This window comes from Molothrus ater, chromosome 1, assembly GCF_012460135.2.
Source record: "Molothrus ater isolate BHLD 08-10-18 breed brown headed cowbird chromosome 1, BPBGC_Mater_1.1, whole genome shotgun sequence".
In the NCBI taxonomy this organism is placed as follows: domain Eukaryota; kingdom Metazoa; phylum Chordata; class Aves; order Passeriformes; family Icteridae; genus Molothrus; species Molothrus ater.
In genome coordinates this window covers 16,328,929-16,346,081 of record NC_050478.2, presented here as the reverse complement: position 1 = coordinate 16,346,081, position 17,153 = coordinate 16,328,929, and the positions used below count along the sequence as shown (strand labels likewise).

Here is a 17,153-nt window from a genome sequence, read left to right as displayed (position 1 = left end):
ATGAGGACGTAGCACTGCTTGCCAGTTGCCTTGGGAAGAAAGTTTGTGTCTGTATGTGCTACTGTGGGTCACATACAATATGAAGGAAGAGCTTTCTGGCAAGTGAACAATGGTTTGCAAGTTACATTTCCACAAAGGACAGCAGTGCTAAGTACTGTGTGAACATCAATCATTGCAAAGAAGCCACAGCTCTAAGGGATCAAGGCTAGCACGAGAAGGTCTTGGAAACCCCCCCTTCCCCCTGGAGCTGTGCTGCTGTAGGAAGAAAGTCTGAACCTGCAAGAAGGCTGCTGTGCAAACCCTCAAGAGGCCTTGAGAGCAACCATGTGGAACCATGAACTCACCATCTTGGTAGCCAGAGGACAGATGCAGCAAGTCTGGATTATCCTGTGCAAGTAGGGATATGCATGTGAGTTCAGAATGACTGTTTCTGTGCAGTGGCCCTTTGCCCATGAGTCCCTGTACTCTGGTGTGATCCCCCCAAGGTGTTTGTAGCCAAATCTGTAATGTAGGCTCCACTAATACAGTATTTCTGAACTGGCTCAGCGTTGTGTTTACCTTCTGATGATCTGCCCCTGTTCTTGCTGACTGGAGGAACCTGCAGGTTGTGTTCTTGCAGCCATTCTCACAGCCACTGCTGTGTAACTTCCCAGGAGAGGAAGAGAGAGATGGTGATGGTTTTGGGAGAAGCTCTGGGGATAGCTTTTTCTCTCTCCAATCCATGCAGATTACTGCATTGCATCTCTGGCTTAAGGATTTGAGGGATGCCATCCTTGAGGATGTCACTAAAGATGACTCTAAGTTAGCAGAGCTGTTCTTTTTATTTGTTAGTAGGAAAAATAACAAAAGAAGACAATATATAACAGGTAGAAAAATCTCAAATGAAAATAAATCCTGGAGTTATGGAAAAAGACCACTTGTTGAGCTGCAGTCAGGCTGTTTGCAGGTTTAAACCTGATTTGAATCCTGCTTTTTCACTGTCATCAGTTAGCTGGAGGAATGAAGCAGCTTGTGGCCAAAGCAAGGACCAGATTATGAAAGGACTTTAGGCGCCTTCACATGCAGGTAGGCACCCACTAGGACTTTACAAGTCTCTGTGCAGTAGAAAGCAATTTTACTGAGCTGTTGAACACCTTTAGGATTGTGGACAAGAGTGATCCTAAAGCCATATGCAGGAACTGAGTTGTAAAAGATTAACATTTAACATGTGTGTTCCCTGATCCCAGAAACAGCAAGGGAAGTGTCAAATCAGGAAGGCCAGAGGAATCCCAGATGGCAAAGGAATGTGCAGGGTGCAGAGGGAAGTCCTGCTGCTCTGCCAAGCAGGAGCAGTTTGCTGCTCTGCCCTCATATTTATCTCACTCACTATTTGCTTGTTATAAACACTGTTCAGTCAAATGTGTCATTCAGGAGAGCAGAATCTGATCTACTTGCAGTAAGAATTTGTCACTTGAGAGGTGTCTGAATTCCTCCCTGGATTCATTTGCATGTTTTAGCAGTCAATCAATGACAGTTCTGCCACAAGACTATTTCTCTTACTTCTTAACAGAACTTGTCACTGGCAAGTTACATCTTTAAGCCATCTTCTGTGTGTTTTAACATTGTAAGTGAAAAAGTAGTAATTTACTTCACAGTGTTCACTTTGAATGACTTAAGCATCACAATAAAGGATTTACAAAAAGCATGTTGTGTTACATTGCCTGCAAAATCTGATTATTTTCTCCCTGGGAGCAGGGGATGGTGAACTGAGCGATGCTTTTGACAGCTCTAAGTGCTGAATCGCTATTCGGAGGAGCCAGATCCATCCATCGACTCTAGAGGGAAGCAAAGACAAACTGGCTTCCCAGTTAGCCCTCTCTCTCCCTTGGATGCCCGTGTTTAGGTGGGACGGACGCACGCCCTGCTGCACGCTCTGCCCTTCCACTGCCCGTTCTGTCTAAAGGTCGCAGGAATTCTGCCCTCCCGGGAGTGTCCTAAATTGAATTTCTTACGCCATGATGGGGGTGAAAAATTCCAAAAGTGCAGACAGTCATAAACGCGAGCTCCAGCAAAGGTTGTATGAAATGTTTCACGCTTGTTTTCCCAAGTCCAGGACCGCCCCCTCCTGGCGATCCGGGCCACGCCAAAGCGCAGAGACAGCGCCGGGGGATTTCTGCCTGCCCGGGATGTGCCAACGCCGAGACCTCCCTGCGGAGCACAGAATCTCCATGGCTCACCTTACAGACATACCGAGTTTTAGAATTAAACGCCTGAGGCGGCAGAAACACAGCGCGAGTGACAAAATGAATTGTTTAAACTGCCTGCTTAGTAGCAGATAAACGGCAAATCAGATTTTATCTCTTCTTAGTGAAGTGGAAATTATGGGAATGAACAAACTCCTAAAAATAACAGAATAGCTAAAAGCTCTGCTTTATCTAGAGCAAATGTAGCCCTTTGGGAAAGTGCAACAAATACCATCTGTGTTTCCAAAACTCCGAAGTTAATTTGTTGCAGACGTCTCCGTATTTACTGAAAATGGACATATTTTGTGTGGCAGAACAACATCTTGCAGTGATGAAAAATAACACCCATTCAATTAGCTCAAAGGAGGGTTTACCTGAAAAAGCTCAGTTTAAAAGATCACTTTGTTTAAATCAGCCATCAAACCTATCTGTTGGGGTTTTTTAAGTTGGTTTCATACACATATTGACAGCTGTTCACAGAGGAAGCTGAGAGGGGAAACTGTGAAGGAGTTGTGACATTTATGACAGATATCTCTTTCTGGTTATCAGACAAGAAGTGTAACTTACAAATAGCTAACACCCTGGTGACGTTTCTTCAGAATGGACAACTCTACAGGCTTTCCTGGCAATCTGTTCTTTTTCCGTCCCTTTTAAACACTTCTGTTGCTTGTAGTTCATGTTCAGTGTAAGGGATAATTCAGAGGATATGCTTTCGCATCAAAATGTTTAACTGGAATTTAAAAAGAATCCAGAGAGTAATTCTGAGATGATGTAAATGAGTATTTGCTTTAAAACAGCATATTTGATGGGAAGCCAGGGGAACTGAGTACAGTACTTCAGCTGACAACAGCTAAGCATCTTTGTTTTAAACTATGGCTGGAATTGGGCCACAAAATACAGAATACAGATGGAAATGTGGATCTGAATTTCTCCAATGCTTGGTGTGCAGTTTGGGTCTGTTGCAAAGACAAGTTTGGAACTAGATTTTAGTCTAACTTTTTCGAAGCATAGTGGGGCTCCAAATGTTACCCTGTGAAATTCACAGAAGGAGGCAGCACATGGGAAGCTGAGGCACTGTGGTGCTGTGATTTAATATTTGACTGCAAAGATTTAATATATCTATTTTCTCTTGTACTGTTTGGATGCAGGATTGAGAGCTCATCCAAGTATCAGCTGCTCCTGTGGCAGCAAAAATCCCCTTGAAGAGCTGTTACTCCACTTTATTTCCCATACAATTGGGTTATGAGAATGCAGAAAATGTGGAGTCATTTGGGCAAGCAGTGATGCAAACACAAAGAAGTGAGCCCTGGAAGGCAGCGCCGTGGCAGAGGGGATGACAAAGCCAGGCACTGTCACTGCTGAGACGGGTTCAGTGCAGAAAAATGTTTCTGGAATGCATATGTGAGTCCTTGTCCCTGGCTCTTTGTTTGGGAGCCTACATCAATACTGCTACAACAAAGATTCCCAATAAGCTGAAACAAAATAAAACATGCATTCATGGGAGCATTGCCATTCAAGAGCACAGATTTCCCAGTTAAAATGAAGGTCAGTCATAAATTACATCTCTGATTCCCTCAGGATTTCTCTCTCTTGCTCTGTTTTGGCAATTTAAGACCCCTTTGATATTTGAGCAAGGCCTTTCCCTTTGCACATCTGATCTTGATTACGGTTTATGGCAATGGTAATTCGTTACCTCCCCAAGGCAGCAATCCTGAGAAGGAAAGCAAATACAGTATGATTGTTTAGGAGAGAGGCACACTGCACTGTGTTTTAACCATTTCTCCATTTTAGAGCTGTCTCTTCCCCACAGATTGCTCTTGCACACAGCAACACCATGAGCTCCTCCCATGGGAATGCTCCACATCCATCAGAGAAATCACTGTGTCTGGAGGCACAAAAAACTAGGTTGCATATTTACCCATCAAAACAGTGACCTCTGAGAATAAAGTTATGGTTTGGATACATTTCTGGATGCTGTTTTGTGGTGAACACAGACTAATGAGGTATCAATAAACACCAAAGTTTTTCTTCCAGCTGTAAAGGTGCCAGGGGTTGCCCTTCCCACCTCTTTTTCTAAAAAATGAAGCTTCATAAAAAAACGATGTTCTTACTCAGTTTCTGGAATGCAAGTCTGTGAAAGGGGGGTATATTTCCTCATGGATCAACTTTGTGGCAGCCAAAAATATACTGTGGCTTTGCATGAAGGAATGGGATGAATGAAACTGGGGCTTGCACTGCTTTTCTGTGTATGCAAAAGGCAGAGGCAAATGTTCCAGTTGAAAGTGTATTGAGAGCATTTGAGACAATGTGAAGGTGGCAGAAAATTATGCCTATGTGCTTTTTCTTGTGGGTGGTATGAGGCATTTTGAGGCGATTACAATTACAGTAAGATTTTCCATGTCAGTTTATAAGATGCACTTCATTCTTTTATTGCTTTCACTTTTCTGGCTTAGTTCTACTAGCAGTTCCTTGTGTTCATTGAGGATTTTCAGTTTGCAATGTGAGAGGCTATTGAACATGCCTTTAGCACCATTAAAATATTCCTGGATAAAATATACTCTTATAGACTTGGGGGATAATTTCAAAATTATTTAATTGCCCTTCAGGCACTATAAATACCACTCTGTTAGTGAAGACAACTGATGAGTACATTTCTTCCATAAAGGTGACCACAAATATTGCACTGGGAAGTGCAGGCAGCTGGCAAGTTTTGCAAGTTTGATCCTGGTGCCTGGCAGAAACACAACAGGCAGAACTGCTAATGATATTTTATTTTTGTTTGCTTGTATAATACATTTTTAAAAGCTTAAATGCGTTTTTAAATAGGCCCACGCACATTTCAAATGGGACTTCCAAAGTGCAGCAGGACTTCCCAGGGACACACTGTATCTTGCCATGAAGACACCAAGGAAATGTGATGAACAAAGAATATCCATATTCTTTGGAAGAGGCAATTTCCTAACTCATCATACATAAGCCTTTCATAAAAGTAATGCAAAACTTCCACAGAGCAGGAGAGGAACAACGCCCTAGCAGCTCTTGCTGTTGCAGTGACATAGCAAACTTGCTTGAAGAGTCCTTTATAAGTCAAAACATACACTTAGTTAACACTAAGGAAGGATCCCTCTATTACTTTAGTTAGACTTCTAATATTAATGTGGAACATACAACTTGTGAAGAATATCACGTGAAGGAAAAAGCATTTATTGCATGCGTTTGTCCATTTTCATTGCTATGAAAGGTGGAAGAGAAGGGGGCTCTCCAGTCCAAGCTGGCAGGGAGGCCCAGCACTGCCCTGCCAGCAGCTGGAGGGTGCCCAGCCTCCCGTGGGGAACACTGTATTAGGAAAGCTCTCCTTCACTGTGCCTCTCTCTCATAAATCAGCCTAATTACTCTAATGAGAGCTGCATCCCTCTGCTGTGAGCCCTGCTGGTTTACAGAGAGGGGGAAGTAAATAAAAAGGAACAATGCTGGCTGCTGCTGCAGGAGGGACACGGGGAGGGAGAACAATGGCTTTGAGTCTCCTCCCTGCCACCACCCCCTTAGGAGGGAAGAAAGAGATGGCTTCGTGCACAGCCCTGGAGTTATTCCAGATCAGGACTGAAATCAGACGCTGGGCTTGGCAGCATCTGCTGAAGAAAAAAGCACATAGAAAAGAGGGCAAAGGCATGTTATTTTCCAGGCTCTGAGAGGATGCTGCTAAGGAAAGAAAAAGGATGGGATGCAAGGCCTTGCAATGCCTGTCCAAGCAACCAACACAATATAAATACTGACCTGAGCTCTAATAGCAGCATCAAGTCTTCACACCTTTGGGTTTTTTTAGAGTAAAGGTGAATTTTACTTTTTGTCTCTTAAAAAGATGTATTTTGGTTCCTCTTCTTGCTTTGTATATAAGCATTTCTTTTGCAATTGCAGAAATCAGAAACTTGTTTTTGTGTAATGAAATCTTAGTTTATTTACTACATGAATCTGGGAGCTGAGGCTTTAAGCAAACCACAAAGATTTATTATAAAAATAGGAGAGCAAAAATTATGTGCAGCCCTACTCATTGTTGTCTATATTTTTGTCATGCTTCCTCTATTGTCCCCTCTTTATGATGACTGAAACAAATCATTCAAGTCTAGATTGCATATAATGACACCCACAAAGCCTCCTTGCTATTGTTTGGGCCAAATTTAAAACATTTGTCAAAAATAATTGTGGAATGGCATCAAAATTCATGTCCATTTTGCCAAGGATTTAATTATTTCTATTGTGATAATTTTTTCTTCATGTTATATACTAATTTATGTTTTAACAAAAAAGATTGGAAAATTATACAATTCTGGCAGTTCTTCTGATGTTCTCCTCTCAGAAAAATTCCTCTAGATGTTGTCAGTTGCTTATTCTCTCTTGATCAGAGTTAGTTTTATTGAAATATCTTTGTCCTACCCTTTATACAGCATACTTACTTCAATCTTTAGCTTCAGTTTGACAAACTGTTCCATTTCTAAATCACATCTTCAATCCTCAGCTGAATTTTGTGATCATATTTTTGGCCTCCAAAGCAGGCTCTGCAAGTACTACAAACTCCTGTTCAGTCATCTTCCCATCCACCTTTCCTGCATTCACTCAAAGGGAATAAATACATTGTGATGTTAGGAGATCCTTGGAGCCTCTTTCAGCCCTGAAATTGCTTATTCCTCTAAGATTCCTGATTCTAGGAAGCATCATGTCAGGTTAATACTTCTTTTGGCAGAAGACAGGCTGCTGCTGCATTGGTGCTGCATGCTCTCTCTGCCAGGAGTCAGCAGCCCTCCCTTCCCCTGCCATCCCATAGGGTTTCCAGCTTCTGCTGGCCAGGAAGCTCCAGAATTCCATACACCTTGTTCCCTGACAAGCTGCAGATCACATTGAGGCTGGATTAAAAGGGACTTCCCTGACAGTTCTGAGTAACCCATAATGACTGTGGAAAGCTGGATGTAGTTGATAAAGGTACTAAGAGGAATTTAAATTCTGCACCTCACTTTCTGTACCTCACAGGTACAGAAAGGCAGTTATGTCCTACAGCCACGGATTATGGGGGCCTTTCTTGGAGCCATCATTGCATCTGATTTGATGAAGCAGAACATGGTGTGAAATTTTCAATAGGACTTTGACCATTACCAGCTTCAGGCACTGAAAAAGACATACACCAGGCCAAGCATGAAGTGTGAGACTGTTGTTAAATCATGAAAAAGATTTAGAATTGTTTATATTTGCATTTCTGAGCCTTTCTACTTGCTTTGGCGCTTTCAGCCTTTTCTTTACAAGAAACAGAAGTGTAACTTCAGGGGGTAGGGGGAAGAAAGACAAAGAAAACGCCCTTCTTTCAGGAGCCAGGCCTCTGAAAATGTATGCAGAATCCTGAATCTTAAAAACCAGAGCAACACCAAGCAGAGCACAAGACCCACAAACTTTCAGTGAGTATTGTGGCATAAAATCCTTAGGCACCTATTAAATTCTAATTAATATCTCAAAACTCATTCCAGAATTTCAAGATTAATTTTTGTTACCTTCTTAGCTCTTATACAGGCCACAGCACAAGAATCAGAACTTTACATTTTGAAATCCAGTGACACTGTACAACTACTGTAGTTAAAGGGGATTTGTGCTCCTGCTAATGAGATTATTTTAACTACAAGTTACATCATGGTTTCTCAATGTAACAATCCCAGTGTAGCAGAGGTAGCATCTAGCAGCTCAAGCAGCTATTATTTATTTAAAAGACACTTAGATGTCTTAGGCACTTAGGGACATGGTTTAGTGGTGGGCTTTGCAGTTCTGGGTTAATGGCTGACCATCTGGGAGGTTCCTTCCAATTTAAATGGCTCTATGGCTTTTGATATGTCTTTAAAACATTTGGCTGTGCTCTCCCACCACACAACCAGATGCAGAAGTTATTTGAAACAAAGTCAAGTTCCATATAAGGCAATATGCAAATCCTAATTTAAATCTGCAAAGTCAAGTTACACTTCCCAATGTTTGGCTGCTTCCGACTTTGCCAACACCTGAAACTATAAATACTTATCAGCTAATCAAAGTTCAAAGGTCATCTTAATGCCTGAGAACTAAGCCTCACTCCAGCTACATCAGTGTGGTAACACATTTAGTAATTCATGGCATTGTAAACCATGGGAAAAAAACTTGTACTTAAAAGTTATAGGTTAAGTTTCTTACCTATCTAAGTAACAACATACATACATAAGTAATATATAACATGCATATATAATATACATGCAATATAAATAAAAAATGTCTACTGCTTTATTATATTTATCTAAAATAAGAAAAGGAATTTTGGACTGAACAAGTCTGAGACCAAAAATCCATGTTTTGGACAAGCAGTACTTGCAGCCAAGAAACTGCACATAGGACTGAAGTTACTGAAGTATAAATGGTCTGCAATGACAAGCAAACACAACATTTTGTTGTTCCTCTTTTCCTTACAATGGCTGCTTGCTTTTAGAATTTGCATTTTGAAATTTTTTGATGAAAAAATAAATAAAGCTCACATGGAGCAGCTTTATCTGCCTCCTATGTGGCACTAGCTTTTCTTGAAGCAAATTATCCCATTTATTATAATTCAAAAGAATTTTTTTTTTTTTACTCAGCCCAGTAATGATGTAGGAGGGAGCAAGTTAAAAGAAAGAAAAGCCCTCTCACTTGCTACGCTCAGAGGCAATCCCGTTTGATTCAGACCATGGCCAGCAGTTTGGTTCTTTTGTGCTTTTCCTTGTCTTTGATGGAGGCCAATACCAGATACTGCCCTGCCCCAGGTTCTTTCACTACATTACCAGAAGTTTGCCTTTTCTTTGTCAGAAATGAAATGATGTGCTCTAATAAAACAGCATCTGATCTGAAGGAACCACTTTGTCACCAAGACTTTGCTACCAGTAAATAAAAACGGAAACCTTTATGCAAACCAGCAGGACTTTAGCCAGTATGAAAATAACTGAGTTACTGTCCTTATTCAAAAACTATTTGCATTCAGTCACCCCAGCCAGCAGGAAAACCAATTGTTCCCTAAAACACTGTAAAGGTCTGGGCAGACACTGTTGGTACCCAGAGACTTCACAGCATGCAGACTTTTAATTGCCTCTCCTTCTTCTCTGCACACAAAGGCATCTGCAATGTTTATCTCTAGCACATCTTAGTGGGGAATAGATTAGGTTGTAAAATAGAGCAGGATTGCAAAGAAAATTGCTGAACACATACAATGCCTTGACATAATTTTTCCAAGTTGCCTTATTGTGCCATACTCCACTCTGTCTTAGCACATATTTAATAATTTGCAATACAGATCACACTCAGAACTTTGAAGAAGACACAGCTGACCTATAACAGGTTCCTCAATGAGATCACTATCTGCAAGATCCAGCACTCTATTCCTTTTCCTCTTTCTAATTTCAAGTTATAATCTTTTCTCAAACACAGAGCAAACATTTCTGAAACAAACTCACATCACTCTGGACACAGCCTTAATACAAATTAAATTACAGCGTCTCATATAGACCTTTATCTGCAGAAGATTATATTATTTACACTCAATGACAAACAAAATAAACTTCTGATCTTTAATCTCCATAGCAAATCAGGAAAATTCCCCTCCATCCATTGCTTTGACCTACATCCTTTTTATAGGATGAAACTCAGATCAGGTGTCTGTTGTTTCTCTGGAATATAATATTATCACCCCATCCAATCATAACTTTTGGGGCACTGTCAAATTGAATGTAATCTGTTTATCGTGCAAACAATTTTCCCAAGTGTGCTAGAACATGCCTGGACAATATCAAGATAGTGAAAGCATCTCTGACCCACCACATGTCAGAAGAGCAGCATGTTTCTGGTCAGCAGCTTGGGATAATCAAACACATGGAAAAAAAGGAGCAAGGAACTAGAGGCAACAAAAGCTGTTGCAGGAGGAAGATGAGGATGGTGCTACAAATGATGGCTTATGTGGAAGCAAGACTGCAAAGACTACTGAAAAAAACAGAGTACACAACCTCATGCAAGTTGTTAATGTCCAACCTGTTTAAATTGTCTTTTCTAATGGCAGATAATACTGAAGTATTAGACAGCTTTCTCTATACTTACGAAAATGCTGAGCATATTTATATATACATTTTAATGTATGTGTGAGTATACACACACACACATACATACATATGATATGTGAATATATGAATACTGCTGTCAGGGGCCACCTGTCCTAGGTTCTTAACCTGAATTCATGCAGCCAGCTTATTTTCAATACAGAAGAGCCCCATCCATCCAGATACCTAGAGTTCCTCCCTTGCCATACTACCTCAATCCATTAACCCAAAACAAGCTGTGCTGGAATATGGTTACCTCACAGCCTGCTGCTGTTATATGTGCTCTGTATGCTGTTATAGATGGACTAGAATTCAGACCTCCCACTATCTTTAAGCATCAAGGAGCCTCCATGCCTAAAAAAGCTGGTGGTCTTACATGGACTAGTATAAGGTAATAAGCAGCCTGATAAAACAATAGGGTCTATAAAGACAAGGTACCTGAAAAAGGTTAGGCTTCGAAAGGTAATTAATTAGCAACTATCATTAAAAGCTCTTTCTGTTCCTCTGCCCCACCTCCTACAGGTCCCAAAGCAGGGGCTTGAAAACAGCAGGTCTGGAAAGTGAAAGTGGCTGCTCAGGAGCTGGGATGCCTTGTCATGCAGGGTCTATCTATGGAGAAAGGAATAACATATTTAAATATCATCATCAAGCTGCATGCAATGTTAAGGAAGCAACAACAAAAAAGTGTGCCTCTAATCAGTTATATCTATCCCTATCCCTAACACGCAGGTTGAGAATTCATAATCCTGTCCATTTATGTCAAAACACCAAACAGGACATGAAGCCCTGGGAACCAGTCCAAGTCAGAGCATTCAATTAAGGCTGAAAAAGCAAAGCCTTTATTCCCAGATCTGTCCCTTATTTGGGGCAGATTACTACTGAGTGTCACTGTCAATCAAAGGGATAAAGATATTAACTGTGAGGTACTATGTGATCAGTTCATTGGAAGCACTTGTTTACATATCCTATAGAAATATATGTATTTATAGAAGTGTCATTTCTAAACACTTATAAAAACAAAACCAGCATGGCATAAAACCAAATTTTGTTTCAGTTAAATGGCTGCTGTACAGGTAGTTTCCTTCTGACATTCTCAAAGAAAACATTCTCACATGCACACCATGAATGTGTATGGCAGAGTGCCACGGGAGGCCTCAATGGAATACTTCATTAAAAAACAAACAAACAAGAAACCGAAAGCACATTCCAAACCGAGCAAGCAACACTTCATGCAAATCATCTAAACTAAGAGGAGCCACAGAGTTTGCAACCTGACTGAAGGATTAAGACTGCATTTGACCAAGAACTTGGTGTACTAGACAGTGAGTACCAACACCTTACGGGCTTGTGGGCTTCAGTGGAACGTGGGCATCTGTATTTTTGGCCACAGGTATTTGAACTCGAACAACCTGAATCTAAAGCAAGAACACTTTAGGCTTCTTAGAAAAAACACTAAAATGCACAGGATTTTAAATAAATATCCTTCTCATGGAGTCATGTCACTAAGTCATGTATCACTAAGATGCAGGATTCCCTCAGTTTCAAGAACAGGTCACACTTTTCTAACAAGTCCAGTGACTCCAGAGTGTATCAGATTCCTTAAGTGTGTCCACAGGGCCAACTGCTTCTTGGCAGAGCAAAACAACACTCACTGAGCCCAGTTCTGCAGCAGCTACACTGCTTCCAGCTGTACCTGAGCTCCTGCCTTTAAAGATAACCTGGCTGCAATTGGGTATCACATTCCCTGTGACTGACAGCATGGACTGGGTTTTCTTTTTTTCAGCTTGCTTCAGTGGACCTTTACAACAAGGCTAACAAGGATGCTCCTCGCTTTCCAGACTGTGGTCTCTACTAAAAAGGCAGCTCATCTTCCACCTCATGCTCCCTGGAATGGAGTATCCTCATGCTAGCAAAACCATTTGAGGAAGACTCAGTATTTAACAAAAAGTACCTTGGATTCATGAGTTACAGCAATTAATCTCACTTACTACAAGGCAGTGAGCAGCACAAATGTCTAGCAGGATTTCTGTTACTGAACAACTGCAAAACCATTTAAGAATTACTGCCAGTTTTTTTGTTTTAAGCACCTGACAGTGTATGATTCATCCCTGAATACTAACTACATTAAAAAAAACATTCAAATAACAAACTCTCTCATGCTGAAATTCAACTTAAAGTGCTCTTACTGTATAAGGATAAAGGTTTTTAAAAAGTGCAAGCTTGCAGAATATGAAGAGGATTTTGTGTCAGGAGCTGACAGACATGCCTGATCAGAACTGGTATCCAAGTTGTATCAACTTTTTAATAATCATATAACAACAACAAATAGTACTTTGATCTAATTCTGAATACAGACAGAGATTTGAAAGCCTTTAGGAAAGAAATAAGATACTTTTTACTATGTTCAACTAAATCAACTATATGGTTTTTTTAAAAAATGTAAATTACAAATCTGTCATGGACTATGATGTAAATAATTTTCTAAAAGTGTTCCCATGTATCCCATATCAATGGAAAACCTCAAGCCAATCATGGGAGCTCTGACTGAAGCAACAGAACCTAGGCATATGAAGCTCAAAAAATAACACCTGTGAAGATTTAACTTTAAAATGCTCTGTGACCAGTCTATCAGGTTTCATAATTTTAAACATTTTTCAAAGTAGGTGTTAAAAATTGTTCAGCCTATTTGTTTTATAGTCTCTAACACTCCTGTGGTCTTGATTTAGGCTGGCCAGGAAGCTGCATGCCTACTTCACACAAGATAGGAAACAAGAACACTCGACACTGTTCTAAATCCTTCAGGACCAAGTACACACTCTGTACACGAGTGCTGCTAAGGCTGAGAGGAGAAGCCACTCCATGAAATTTCACAGGCCCTGAAGTGAGGTGTGAGAGAAACAAGCTCCCACCAAAATCAGTGAAATCACAATCAACCCCACTTCCAGATCATGACTAACAGGACTTTATTCAAATGCCTTTTCCTGACCATGATCTCTGTCAACACATGCTTGTTTTCCTCTAACATGGATGAATCCTTTTATAAAAGTAACATTTTCCCCATTTGTGACATTCAAATTAAGCATACTCACAAATATTATCAGCTTTGCATCAGATCACAGACAATGGGTGTGCTACGATCAAAATGGATGTATTTTATACTGTTATTTTCCATTGTGCTGCTAAATAAGAAACCCAAGTTTGTACTAAATTTTAGCAATTTTCTGTAGTAGTTCCTGCAGCATAACCATAGTCTTGCACATATAGGCAAAAAACCCCGCAAAGTGTTCCACCCCACAAGATCTTGTAAAACTATTTTTAAAAACCACTACAAAATGAAGCGTTCCACTAGCCCCAATTCTACTAACACCTTATTTTAGTCAATACACACTACAACACTGCACTACTTTTCAAACAAACCCCACAAGCTAGAGCTATGAATGACCATATAGCTCCCTGCTCTGCAAGCTTGAACCCCTCCATGCTTCATCAATGCCTAACATGCAAGCAGCTGGGTTTTACAGCTGGACAGTGAACCAAACTTCATCAGAAAGCAACTGAGGCAGACAACCATCAAGGACTACTCTGAGGCATCTAATAAAATCCCTGACAGATTTATAAGTAGTTAAAGGGCAAAGAAAAAAAAACCCATCCCCAATTTAAAAAAGGCATAGAACAGACGCCCAAGAAATGGCCATGGTGCCTGACTCTGCCCCAGTAAAATAACAGACACTGACAAAGCAATTGGTGCACAAATTTATCAAAGGCTAGTCTGTCCTTCACCCAAAAAAGAAAATATTTTCATCTATATATAAAAACACACACATACATAAAAGCTAGAAGAGCATTCTGATTTTAGGAAAATTTGCCTATTCATCTGTTAAGAAAAGCACCAATACACACACAAATAAATCAACACTACAGTATTTATTAATAATTCTTTGCTCATTCCTGAAAAGGAAGAAATTGAAAAAGAAAATAAATTATAAAAAAATAACTGTTGTGTCTACTTCTTCTTTGATAAAACCCCAAAAATCTAGGATCTGCTCAAAGTTAAGGCAACAGCCACAAGCTACACCTTATCACTCAAATCTCTCCTAACCAGCAAAATCATCTAAGGAGTAATAGATATTGGTCTTCTGCACAAGTCTCATCTGTATGATGAACTAACTGTAGACATTTAATCCCTTGGCTAACAATCTTCTGAATGTTCTTGTTACAGAATTACCAGTTCAGTTTAATCCACTTACTGGATTTGGAGTGGAACACACCTGTACCCCAAGTACAGATGGAAATGTCATTGTACCCCTAGATGGAAATGATTCTCAATTCTGAAACAGCAATCCAAGGTCCAGGCACCTGGGTTTAGACTACGGCTTGCTTCATTGTTTAAATGTACAATTCTTTGGGTATTAGAAGACGCCTAGTCTTCCTGGTCTGAAGAATTCCTAATCCAAGGAAACAAATCTCTTGCTTTCACCAAAAGCCAAAAACCTGCCAATCCTCTGCCTAAACCCTCCAAGGTCAATCTGACATACAGACTACATCAAGTACACACAGAACTGGAGGTTCTTTATAAAACTCGAGCAATTCCCTGAGAACTGTTCATAGGAGAGCAACCAGGACAGGAAACAACATCCTGTGTGAGCCTGGCAGCACACTTACCCAGGAAACAGGAGGCTCAGATTGCACAGCCTCCTGCTGGAACAGAAAGAAATGAAAGACAGAAAGAGAAAACAAAACACAGATTGCCTCTTTTGCTGACCATCCGTGGGCTTAAAGGAAGGGGAAGAATGTCCAGAGCTACGATGAAGCTCAGATGATTTCTGGAATTTGATTTATTGGGTAGCAAGAACTGTAGGCAGTAGCTCAGTACAAGTACACTTAGAGCAGACAGGAATCAGGAGAACCTCCACCTCTCTATCCTACCCCCTCATGCTCCAGTCCCTAACCAGGACTTCACATCCATAAATTCTCTTTATTCCCTACCCTTAAAATCAGGGTGAACCCCCAGTCCACTCACCTCCATTTCTGTAAGGTGATTAACAGCAACTGCATGTGGGAGGCACCTAACAGCAGGGTAAGCACCTTTGAAAAGAGACAGTAATGGGGTGTGAATGGCTGCTGGCATAAGCACTTCACCCAGTGGTTCCTATAATCACTTCCACACAGAAAATTACTTCTACTTCAACATACCACCCACAAGCAGTTTCTTTGGGAACTGCCAAAATCTCTTCAGTTTACTTACAAGGAGTCAACAGTCAAACGTTTTGAAAAAACTGTTGATCATTAGTGTGTTAAGTGCTGGGCACATTTTCAAGAAGCATTGCTATAGAAGCAGGGAATCATCAGACCACTTCCAGTTATCTTCTGTTATTTGGAAGCCGGGTAAAGTTGCCTTTACATAAATTCAGGACTTAAGACAACTGATCCAGATGCATTTCACTAAACCTCTGAATCACGCACAGATAGGAGTTTCAAAAACTGTCTCCTCACATACTAAATAAGATACAGAACACTCAACACAGCAGTTTAGATTAAGAACCCAATTTTTCTCAGCAAGGCTCCTAGACTGTAAGCACTCCAGTAAAGCACCCGGTCAAACTCAGAGAGTCATAAAAATTCAATACAAAAATTAAGTTAGGAATAAGTATGATACTTTAAACTTATGACCTGCCTTATTCCAGGTAGAATTTCTGTTTCAGGCTATCCTTGCAGAGCTGCTGCCATCTGCAAATTATCACTTCTCTTCCAGCAATACTTTGGACCAACTTAAGTCTGCATGTCTTCTGAACAAAGTGAAGTTTTTTAACAAAAGCTATTCATGTCAAGATTTATAGTGTCTGAAAAAGCAGTGAAAAAGGTTACCACATCAATAAAAGGGCTCATTTGGCTAAATACAGAATATAATGCTAAACACTATTTCTGAGTAGCAATTCTACAGGTGCAGGATGACTGCCACACTAGGGAGTTATTCTAAAAATAATCAGGCCCTAGAGATCTATTATTTCTCTCCACTTTTAAATGTGAATTTAAATGGAAACTTTAGATTGGGATCACTGAATAGAATTCTAGCAACATTTCAACTTTTTATTTCAATGTTGCGAGGCCCCTGCATGTGCATAAGTACTAGTCAACAGTTACATTTTCCCTTAGTTTTTTTAGTAAAAAAAAGAAAAATCAAGCATCTCCAGTTATTTAGTTTTGACACCATAATAGCTACCACTAGACATAATAATGGCTGTGAAGTAGATTTCTTTAAATCTTTCTCTTAATGCTTCTTCAGTTTTATCAGCTTCACTAGAACTAGAACAAGCATTATTTATGATTACTCTAAGGCAAACAAACCTGCAATTATTGTGTGAGACCAGTACTGGAAATTAACTGTACTGTTCTCCATAATGAGCTTTCTATGATACAAATTGTTTTTCACAATTTCGAGTTCCAGTGCAGCTAATAAGAAGCAGCAGCTTACATTTGCAACTCAAAGTTCTTGCTCTTTAGGTAGTACTTTTCCTGAATCTTCCCATTTCTTATAAATCAGTTACTACTATGAGTCTAAGGGCAGACAGAATGTTGTGAAGTGTCCAGTCAAATAAATCACTTTTTTGCTACTAAAGAGAGCAAAATTTTCGTGTTTCCCTTCAACATAAACAAGGTAGTCCTGAGTGCTGCAGTACCACAACAGCAAAGCCCCTGAGATAATGTACTTTTATCACCTCTGCATTGCCCACTGGGAATCCCCCAGAGGGAAGCCCCTGAAGTGCCACACAAATAAACTGCGATTAGCTCAGTCACACTCATCCCTGACGTAGCT

At 40.3% G+C, this 17,153-nt stretch overlaps 1 protein-coding gene across 2 annotated transcripts in view; it reads right to left on the bottom strand.

Annotated features, from left to right (window-relative positions):
- The window catches only part of LOC118684414 (microtubule nucleation factor SSNA1-like), a 41,781-nt gene that overhangs the window by 21,687 nt on the left and 2,941 nt on the right, over positions 1-17,153 (bottom strand). The window contains exon 3 of one of the 2 annotated variants that reach the window (XM_036379251.2): positions 4,979-6,832. The exons of the other annotated variant lie outside the window; for it this stretch is intronic. The gene's annotated coding sequence lies outside the window, so the exon portion shown is untranslated. Of the gene's footprint in view, positions 1-4,978; positions 6,833-17,153 lie in introns of those variants that run through there. 2 annotated transcript variants of the gene reach the window in all.